This window comes from Chinchilla lanigera, unplaced genomic scaffold, assembly GCF_000276665.1.
Source record: "Chinchilla lanigera isolate Chin_1 unplaced genomic scaffold, ChiLan1.0 scaffold00019, whole genome shotgun sequence".
In the NCBI taxonomy this organism is placed as follows: Eukaryota; Metazoa; Chordata; class Mammalia; order Rodentia; family Chinchillidae; genus Chinchilla; species Chinchilla lanigera.
In genome coordinates this window covers 14,812,378-14,823,529 of record NW_004955420.1, presented here as the reverse complement: position 1 = coordinate 14,823,529, position 11,152 = coordinate 14,812,378, and positions in this window count along the sequence as shown.

Genomic DNA, 11,152 nt, shown 5'->3' with positions numbered 1-11,152 from the left:
ACAGTGGGTGCTGAGGAAGCATTTGTGCAGGTGAACTGACCGAGAGCTGGCTGGAAGCTTGGAAGAGGACTTTAGTTTGGTTTTTTGTTTCTTGGTACTGGATATCCTACACAGGGTGCTCTCCCACCAAGCTACACCCTCAGCCCTTTTTAGTGTTTATTTTAAGACTCAGTAAGTTGCCCAAGTTGGTCCTCAACTTGCAATTCTCCTGCCTCAGCCTCCCTCATAGCTAGGATTACAGGTTTGTGCCACTCTGCCCTGCTTGAGGATTTCTTTTCTCTTGTCTCGTTTTTCTTGGTGCCGGGAATCAAACTCATGACCTCACGCTTGCCAGGCGGGCACTGTGCCGCTGAGCTACATCCCCGTCCCTGGAAGAGGATTTTTACAAGGTACCGACTCTCAGGCCCACCGCAGTCACACAGTAGGTGGTAGAAGGACCACAGGAAGGTGCTTTTACCAAGGTGGGTCTGCAGAGCAGCTGGCTCGGGGGCCTCTTCCACCCGAGAAGCGCAGCTCTTCACTCTGGCCATGAGGGCTGGAACAGAAGGAGCTTCTTCTTGCCTTCTCACCCCCTGCCCTTGAGAGATGACCTCAGCATAGAGGCTTACTCAGTCAGTTTGAGGACCACACTCTTTTGTTTGGGGTTCACATGTACAAGGGGCAATCCAAATGTATAGTGAGTGCTTAAATTTTTAAACATATACTGGAGTAAAAGACACACGGCCCTACATCCTCCTCAAATCCCCACAGCCCCTTGCTTCGGACACACTAACCCTGCCACTTTCTGAAGCAGTTCCGGAAGCCCTCTTTCCTGAGCGTCTTTATGAGGTGTGATCAAAAATACAGTGACAGCTGCCGCCGAGCGCCATCCCACGGAAAGGCAGCTGGTGAAAACATGGAGGTGTGTCCTCGCCTGCCTTCCTCACTGGATCTGGTACCAGGTGACTTCTGGCTCTTCCTCAAAGTCAAAATAACGGTAAACGATGAATGTCTTGTATCGACTCAGGACACCAAGTCAGCCACAACAGCTCAAGTAAATGTAAAAATTTTAAATGGAAACATCTGCTGTATGTGTGTGTGTGTGTTTTTTTTTATCACACCTCATATGTTAACGACCCTGTGGAAACGCAGGAATTTGACCTTTGCCTCCCCAAGGAGATGAGGTCTTTCCCAAGAGACTCAGGGCTCCCTGCTGCAGCCTGGGGCCCCTGGTCCGGAGCCTCCCCGACCCTGAGCTCCTGACCCAGTGGGCTGTCTCCGCAGACCGGCCTTGGGGGGAGGGCAATCCTCACGCATCCCACCGGGCGGAGCCCAGTCCTGTCCCAGCGGTTCCCGCAGCAGAGCTCAGTCCGGAGCCAGTCTGCCATGGCTCTCCCCGGTGACCTCAGGCCTGTTCCGGAGTCCCGTGGAGCCAGTCCCCACGCCTGCGAGGAGCCCTTCAGACCCTCATGCGTTAGAAGCCGCCCCCAGACTGACCGAGGGCACCTGGGGCCCTGGAAGCATCCAGTTCTGAAGAAGGAAGCATGCTTAAAGGTTGTAGCAGAGATGCCCTGCTCCCGCGGTCTGTAACAAGCCTCAGACACGCGCTTCCCACTCTGAAAAACCTGGCTTTTATTTTTCCTTATTCTCTGTTCTGCTCTTCTCTCTCCTCCCCTCTCTTCTGTTCTTTCCCTCCTTTTTCCTCCCCTCCTTCCTTCCTTCTCCCATCCTACCTCTTTTTTCTTTCTTTCTTTCTCTCTTTCTTTTTTTCTCTTTTTCCCTTTCCTCCTCCTCCTCCTCGTCCAACCCCCCATCTCTCCCCAACCCATTTTTCCTTCTTTCTTCATTTTTTTATTGTTTTTTGTTTTTCTTCTGGTACCAGAAATCGAACTCATGACATTGCACTTGCCAGGCAGGCGCTGTGCCGCTGAGCTAAATCCCCAGCCCCCGCTTCTTTCTTCATTACTGGGGGCGCTGAGGGTAGTTATTTCTAGTGTTTGTGTTGCAGTACATCAGAGTTTGGAAAGTATCTTCAGAAACTTAACGAAAACATAACCCAGCTGTAAGACAGAAGCCCGGCAATTTCAGTTTGATTTCGCTTCATTCTCTACAGAAAGTGTTCTTCCTGCTTCTGGGAGCTAGGGGCAGGGGTGCAGGGGCCTGGACCCCGTGGGGTCACTCAGCAAAGGAAAATGCCCTTTGTGACATTCAGGTGGTGTTCGCTGGGGTTCCCACACATCCCCGTGCAATCTAGAAGATTAGCAGCGAAAAATGACCTGTGTTAACAGGTGCACACTCTCGTGTAAGTGGGATTAGCCAAGCGTGGCATTATTTTCACATGGAAATAAGCTGTGGGCCCTGAGAAGCAGCGCTCTTCCTACCACACAGGAACCAGACACAGGGGAGTTTCTCAGGACCTGAAAGGGATGTGTTGGTCTGATTTGTTCCAGAGGAAGCTACAATATTGCTGGGAAATAAACACCAGTGCCTGCAAAATGCGAGCGTTTATGTTCCAATTCCCTCTTCAAAAGAACAGAGAGCTAATTTAAATTCCTTAATCTGTTTAGGAAATGGAATTTTAAACACACAAAATAAAAGCAGGTAAAGTAAACCCAAATTCACATTTCAGCACAGTATATTTGAAAGGTATAGGGGCCCAGGCAAAAATATGGCCGGGCACATTAGCAGTCCCAGGTTCTGGTTTTTTTTTGTTTGTTTGTTTGTTTGGTTTCTTTCCAGTACCGGGAACAGAACTCACGACCTTGCGCTTGCCAGGCAGGCGCTGTGCCGCTGAGCTAAATCTCCAGCCCCAGTCCCAGGTTCAATACCTGTGACCTGGGACAAGAAGTTGCATACCTCTGGGCCTCAACTTGCTCTTCTGTAAAGTGGGCAACATGCAGCGACACCATGCCTGTAATCGCAACACCTAGAGGCTGAGGCAGGAAGATCGAAAGCTCAAGTGCGGCCTGGTAAACTTAGCAAGATCCTGTCTCACAATAAAGAATAAAAAGCTGCAGGTGTAGCTCAGTACAAAAGCCCTGTGTTCAATCTCCAGAACCATAAAAACGGGGGCTGGACACCATGGGCCACCCGCAGCTGATCTCCCAGAGCTGGGGGAGCCCCCAGTGCAGGGGAAGAGCAGACGGGTTAGATGCTGAGGGAGGAGGGGCTCCCACGCCCCTGGATCTACCACCACGGGGAAAGTGGCATGAAGTGCAGGAGGAGTAACACGAAGTGACAGCTGCTCTGGGGGACTCAGGTCACAGCTTGCCTTTCCCAGGAATGTAGGGAATTTGGACTTGGAGTCATCAGATTAATCTCAGGGAAGCACACTGCCTTAACATGTGAGAGCTGAAGCCTCCCTTTCCCAGACCCTCCGACCGTTACGTTCCTCCGCAGCCCTACAGGTGCAAGTTCCAGATCTCTTCTCGCTTTTCTTGCTGGAGAGATGCTTTCAAGAGACAGCAAGTCCTGGTTGTTTCTTGTGGAGAAACACGGTGGCTGTGTCTCACACACACACACACACACACACACACACACACACACACACACAGGAGCACTCAGAGTCTGGCACTGTGGTCATTCTAAAAGCTGACTGAGTGCGAAAGCTGATTTTAAGGGTAGGTTTTTAAAAGGTATGGGTAGGTGATATGCGCTCAGGGATAATAAATGTGACGGTTTATTTAACATCTACTGCATGCCAGGCACATGATACATCGAGTCATCGTTTAGCCCTAACGATTACCCCAGGAAGAAGGCCCTGTAGGCCCTGTGGTCACATTACAAAGGAAGAAACTGAGGTTCAGAGGCCTGCGGTCACCTAGCCGGGACGCACAGCCAGTAAGCGTGGGGTCGGCTCAGCCCTTGCTGTTTCCTGCAGCATCTGACCTCTCCCTGGCCTTGGAGACAGAGAAGAGGGGTTAGGACAAGAGTCAGGGATCCCCAGTGACTCACAGAGAGAGGGGAGGACACCCTGTTTGAGTCCTCTGCTTACTGCTTGGGGTATGTGCAGATTTCCCTAGATTACTTCATCCTTGGTCTTTTTAGGTGGCTTTCTAAGCCCCAGGCCCCGTAGCTTTGTCACTCTGTCCCAAATGTCCCACTGCCCAAGCTCACAGTTTCTGGCTGCTCCCCGCTTCCCAGCAGCACCCCAGTGCCAGGCCCCCCAGGAGTGGAGCTCTCAGCCTCCAGGCACTGGCAGGCGGGGGCCTGCCCGGGCAAAGCAGGGAGCTCCCACGGGTCCCCCAGTGCCGCACTTACGGTTGCCCAGACTCCAGGCCTGGCCCCGTCAGCCCGGGCCTGCCCGAGGGGACGGGAGGGGGAGTTTCAGTGTGTGATGAAAGCCACCGAAACCAGGGCAGCTCCCAGGAAACAGAGGAAGGACCGGCGCGGTGTGAGGCTGGCTGCCCGGGGGCAGGGCAGGCAGGATTGGACTTGCCTCCCACTTGGGGAGAAGAGACAAAGACGGCAAAGACACGCGCCATCCCCCAGGGAGGGATCCAGCCTCCCTTGCTGCTTGCAAAAGGATGCCTCTGGCTGCTGCGTCCTGGCCATGCACAGCGAAGTCCCTCTCGGTGCCAAAAAACCCAGGGCCAGGTGAGCTGAGACAGAGCATGCCAAACTCCTGTCCAGAGTGGAAGATGGGGCTCCGGCCCCCGAGGTGACAGGTGCATGACAAAGACCTCCTGGAACATTTACACCTGGGCCTCCCTGGGTCACTGCCCGCCTCGGCGCAACCCACTGGCCAGGTGCAGCAGGGTCCCTTACAGCATCAACGCCTGTCTTAGTTTTCTCCCCCATGGGGCCGACTGACCCCCACTGGCCCCGCAGAGCCTCAGCTGCTTTACTTGGGGTTGAGAGACAGGAGTGCTAGGTAGACCTTTTGCGGATGGGAAGGATATCTAAGGACGGAGGGCAAAGGCAGGGAGGGAGAAGGGGAAATAAAGAGGACTAAGCTGGATGTGTATGTACCCCGACTCCCCTCGAGGTACATGTTCATTACGTATGGCAAACATGTACCCATGAAGGAAAGGGAAAAATCAAAGCAAGAAGCTAGGAATGCTAGGCAAAGGGTGGTATCCCAGGCACGCGGTCAAGGCCAGCAGGCAGGGTCACTGAGTGTATATGATTAACCCGCCTCACAGCGCCCCGGGGCCCACGCCCAGCTCCTGCGCAGCGGTTACTCAAGGCTGCAGCAAGGGACGCTGGTGCTGTGGTCCCTTGCTGAACTGCCAGCCCAGGATCCTTGGTAACCGGAGCCCTGGGCCCAGTCCCTCCAGCAGGACACAGAGGTCATCAACCTTCTGCCAGTGCAGAAGGTTCTAGGCGTCACAAACACCAATCTGACCTCTCCTCTGGTCCTGGTCCTGCATCCCTAGCTGTCTCTGGAACATCTGGGCTTAGGTGACCTCTGGACATTTACAACCTATGCACATGAGGTGAGGTTGAGCCGCTTGCTCTTTGGAGGCCTCTGCTTCCCAACCTTGTCATGGAATGATTGAACGGGGTTGTGACTTGTGTCTAGATGTCCTCCCAAAGCCTCATGTGATCATAGGTGGGGCTTCTCAAAGGAGGCTGGATCTAGGGTGTGCGGTGCTGAGATCAAGGTTGTGATGCTGGGATTGGTTCACGGTGTGATGCTAGGATTATGGGTGTGCGTGCTACGGTTAGTGCTAGCACTCACAAATGTAATCCTAGCTGTCTTCTTTGCTATCTTCTGCCTGCTAGGCACTGTTTCTCCTCTTCCATGCCACCCTGCCATGGCATCCTGCCTTGGAGCCAGCCAACTATGAACCGAAACCTCTACAAACTGTGAACCAGATAAACCTTTCCTCCTTCAACTTTGGATGTCGGGTATTTTGTCTCAGCAACAATAACAGTAACTAAGACAGCCTGGGACGGGCTCCCCTGTCTTCCAGCACAGTGGGATGGGAATATAGCGGGTGTGGGCTGGGGAGTGCGCAGTCTCCCTGCTCCTGTACGGCTCCGCCTTGTGACTACAGGGCGCCCCTGGGCTCCTTTCCTGTTTCCTTGTCTGTGAAACAGGTTGAATGGCACCTATCGGCGACATATGGCATTGCTCCAGACCAGCGGCCGGGCTGACGCCACGCTTCCTCCATGCACTCAGGGGCCTGGGCCAGGACTCCTCGGGGACACCAACCTCACAGTGTCCCTGTCCCTTCTGTGAGACAGCAGGACATCAGCATCTAACCTGTGCGGGCCTCCCGTATATTTTAAACCATAGCTAGATGATGCACAGCCACAAAAGCCGTGTCGACAGACGTCACGCCGTGCTGCCAGCAAGGGATGATGACCAGAAAATGCAGTCTCTGCACGTTCAGCAAGACAACATTGTTTTTCCTCTCAAGTATTTGCAATCCGTAACTGGTTGATGTAGAGGGCTGATCGTAACATTCACCAGGTTCAGCTCTCAGTGTCCAGTGCACACTAATCCATCCCCTTTGAAGACAGCCTCGTCTGAGGGGACACTGAGGCAGAGAGGAGTTGTGCCCCTCCCCAAGACCGTGCAAGCAGGGGGGCAGTGTCTGGGGCTTGAACCCAGAAGTCAGATCTTAATTATTTCACTCTGCTCGCTCTGCAAGTGTTCTGTTTCCTATCCTTTCACTCTTTCAGATCTGCACACTGTTTAGTGTCTGAAAGTGAAGTTCATGTATTCTTGATGTTGTTCACAACTATCCCCTCCCCCATCATCTGTGACTACTGCCATCCCCCAACCCCTTACCCTCTCTCTTTCTCTCTCTTTTTTTTTTTTTTTTTTCTATTTGAGACAGGGTCTTGCTATGCAGTTCAGGCTGGCTTTGAGCTCACTTTGTGGCTCAGGCTGGACTCAAACTTGCAATGATCCTCTTGCCTCAGCCTCCCCAGTGCTGGGATTACAGGTGTGCACTACCACTCCTGACACATTTCCTTCTCCTTTAGTAGCCAGCAGTTAAAGACAAAAGCTTGTGCAAATGTCCTGTGGTAGAAAGATTATGGAGGGACTGGAATGGTGGCTACTTTTGGGCAGGCTGAGCTCTGTAAGCCAAGGGAACCTTCGGCAGTCTCTGAGGACCACATGAAGAAGTTCTTCCCATCTGCTAAGAGAAACAGACTCTGGAAAGATTTTAAGCCTAGAAATGATAAGATCCTGGTTACCTTTTTAAGGTGTAGCTTTGTCCTTTCAGGAACTTGTCCTGTGTCCCTGAGCCATGTTTCTCTGCCTCATGTTTGAGGTCTCTGTCCAGCATCCAGCTGGGCCTTGTGTCTGGGTGGGGGAGGGGCAGGGGCTCCCTGCGTGCCCAGGAGGGCGGGTGATGTCCCTGGGAAGATATTTCCACCCCAGCCCAAGTCCACACCTCCTTCTGCTTCAAATGTACAGTCCCTCACCTGTCCTCACTCTCAGGGACCCTTCATCCCTGTCCACCAATCTCTAAACTCTCTTTCTTTCTGTCACCTGGTGAAGTACTTCTAACCCTCTCTGCTGCCTCTGGCCTTTGCATTTTTAGGAATCTCTAAATGCAGCCATCCCAGGCTGACAGAGGTATTTCCTGAGCATCTACTCAGCACCAGCTGTGCAACTAGATGCTGGGGTGAGGGCTCACAGCCTGCCCACTGAGCGCTCACAGGCCGGTGCTGGGGTGAGATAGATCACAGAAGCAGGAACCACTGCCCATGGAGGGGAAGACTCACAGCGGAGGGGCAGCAGCCCTTCCACCTCGGGAGGAGGGCTCATGTAAGGGGTGATCGAAAATGGCAGTGTGTGTTTAAATTTTAAACATTTCTTACAGTAAAAGGCACAGTGCATGAATCCCCCTGCGAATACTTCCCTCAGTTTACAACACACTTATCCCATGATTCTTGCCACTTTCTGAAGCAGTTCTGGAAGTCCTCTTTCATGAGTGTCTCTACAAAGTGTGGTTAAAAATGTAGTGAGTTCTGCCGCAGAGCATCATCTAACGGGAAGGAAGGCTCCCGGTCATCAGGCCTAGACCCCTGTGACTTTCGGCTCGTCCCCAAAGACAAAACGATCATGAAAGGGAATAGTTTTGAATCAGTTCAGGGTATCAAGGCAGCGCAACTAAAGACACTCAAGAAAAGGAGCTTCCAGATCCGCTTCAAAGAGTAGCAAGAACAATGGGACAAGTGTGTTTGAGGCAAGGGGAGGATTTGGAAGGGGGTTTGTGGTGCTGTAGCACAGTTTTAAAATTTAAATACTATAAGTTTCCATCAGCCCTGGCATAGCACTGTCCTCTGCTATTCACAGAGCAAGTGCGAGCGGCCCGGGACGGTAGTTGGAGAGCGAGGCCCCGCCCCTTCCTGAGAGCTAGGAACTGGCTCAGGGGTGAAGGGGCTTGGGATCTGGGCCCAGGTGGGTGAGTCTTGGGTGGGACCGGGGGCTGCGTCTGGCATTCCCAGGAGCTGTGCTTATCCGACTGTGTGCCTCCCTGGCAGCCGCCTCTGCCCTCCGGAAAAGCCCGTGGCTCGATGGTTGGGCACTGATAAGACAGGGCGAGGCGCCCCGTGTTCACCTGACTCCGGCGCAATCGCCGCTCCGATCACAGCGCTGGCTCAGCCCAAGGCTGCGCTTCTGCTGAGCGCTGCTTGGCTTCTCCCTCCTGCGCATGAAACACAGCGGGCTCCAAAAACTGTAGCCTCCAGGGAGCTGGGCTGTCGGAGCGCAGGGAGCCCTTTCTCTGCAGGGAGGCGGGGTGTGCACTTCCTGTCCTTCCGGGAGGAATCTCCTCACTCCCAGGGCCGTGACACGAGCCATGTGCCGCTCCCTCTCTGCGGACTTACAAAGACCTCGGCTCGGGTTGATGTCTTAAAACAGGGCGAGTTCTTGAAACGGGGCTCTGTGAGGGTTTTATTGTCCATCTCTGTGTGCCTGGGGTGTTACCCAGGCTTTGTGGTTTATCAAAAAACCACCACCCTGACCTGCAGGCCAAGTCTGTCCCGGGTGTGCCCTGCAGTCCTCGGGGGTGGCACCAGCCTCACGTGCTCCACAAATTCCTACCTCAGCCAGGCCCGGCTCCTGTTTCCCTTCTACCAGACGTGCTGTTCTGTCCCCAGTTGCCACTCAATTCCTGCTTATCCCAGCGTTTCCTTCAGACCCTTTGTAAGGGTCTAGGGGTAAGTTAATAGTCACCGGATCTAAATGCACACATTTCCCCAATCAGAACCCTGGCCCGCCTTGTCCCCCTGCCCCAGCCCCTGCGCCTCGGAAGTCACCCACTGGAGGCTCCGGCACACGCTGTTCCATGCCCAGAGGGCTTCCCCCACTGTGAAGACCACAGCCCAGGCTCAGCCTGGGAACAGAAAGATGACCTCTCGCCTTCCTCTGTAGCCTCAGCTTCCCCTGCAGGTTGAGGGGTTTCCGCAGCAGGTTTCCCAGTCCTGATGGCCTAACCTTGTCCCACGGACATTTGTTCAAACTCGAGATTGCTGAGTCCCCCCTCAGGCTGCCCGGTCCTCTCTCAGAAAGCTTCTCAGGCAGTTGGTGCAGAGCTCACCTGGGTGGGGAGATCCTGTCCTAAAAGCTCCCCAAATAACCACGAGCCGGTGTTTCCTCAAATGATTTTTTTGTTTGCCTAATTTGATGCTTTCAGAATCAACCGCACCATAAGCCCCACTGTGTACGAGTCTGGTGCTCAAGCGGGGACTCTGGGTTCGTGGCTCTCATGGGGTGACTGACTGTGCTGTGTGCAGGATCCAGGTGGCTGGAAACCATAGCCACCGCCAGGCTGTGTACCTCTGTCCGCTGGAACTGACTGAATAGAAGGCCACTGCCTGGCTGCTTCAGCAGCAGAAATCTGGCTCTGAAGGCTGGGAAGGACAGGCTCAAAGTGTGGTGACATGGTACCTGGTGAGGGCTCCCTTCCTGTTCTCTCACTGGAAGAGACAGACAGAAAGCTGTGGGGTCTCTTCTAAGGACACCAGCCTTGCTTTCTTTCTTTTTCTTTCTTTCTTTCTTCCTTTCTTTATTTGTCTTTCTGAGACAGGGTCTCACTATGTAGTACAGGCTGGCCTTCAACTCACTATGTAGCCCAGCCCAGCTTTGAACTTGCAACAATCCTGCCTCAGCCTCCTGAGTGCTGGGATTGCAGGCATGCGCCACAACACCGGGGAACACCAGCCTCTCAAAAGAGGCCCCACCCTACAATCTCCGTGAGCCCTCTGAGTCCTCGCTTCCTCCTTGCTAATTCTTCTCCAAACGCAGCCCCCCGGGGACGAGGGCTTCTGCACATGCGTGGGAGAGGACGCAAATATCAGCTCACAACTCCACGGCGGCCTGATGCTCTAGAGAAAGCCAGGCTGGCTGAATAAGGCAAACTGGGGTCCAGATACGAGGTGTGACCGAAAAAAAACAGTAAATGTTTACCTTTTCAAAACATGTCACTGACCAAAAGACACATTGCCATCAGTCCCCCTCACTTCCCGCACACTTAGCCCATCGTTCTTGCCACTTTGCGAAGCAGCTCTGGAAGCCCTCCCTCCTGGCTTTACGAGGTGCGATAAAAAAAGGTGGTGAATGCTGCAGCTGAGTGCCACGCAATGGAAAAGCAGGCTCATAAAAGCGTGAGAATGGTGTGTGTCCTCGTCTACCTTACGCACTGGATCTGGCGCGGTGTGACTTCTGGCTCTTCCCCAAAGTCAAAATAACCATGAAAAGTAAATATTTTGAGTTGATTCAGGACATCCAGACAGCCAGGACAACACAACCAAAGATACTCCGGAAAGAGGACTTCCCGGGCTGCTTCAGGAAGTGGCAGGAATGATAGGATGAGTGTGTTTGAAGCAGGGGGAATATTTGGAGGGCAATGCAGGCGATGTGTGTTTTATTGTAACAGTTTGTTTTATTTAAACACACATCATATTTTCTATCACACTTCCATAAATCCTATTACCTATTTTTTTCTAATAAGTTCCTGAGGCATAGCTGCTGCCCCCTCTACTGCATGGGACCCTGCACACTCACGGTCCAGTTGGACAGTGGCCGCTTCCTCCCCTGGGTGGCACAGTCCATAGGACATCCAGGCTGCCCTCCTGGGATGCTCTGGACCCGCTGCAGTGCGGTTCTGGCTGTCTGAAAGGCTCCTGTCCCTGCTCTTTTCTCAAGCTGGGTTTCCAACTTTTCTGCCCATTCTGTGAACCTCTCCATTTCCTCTTAATGAAA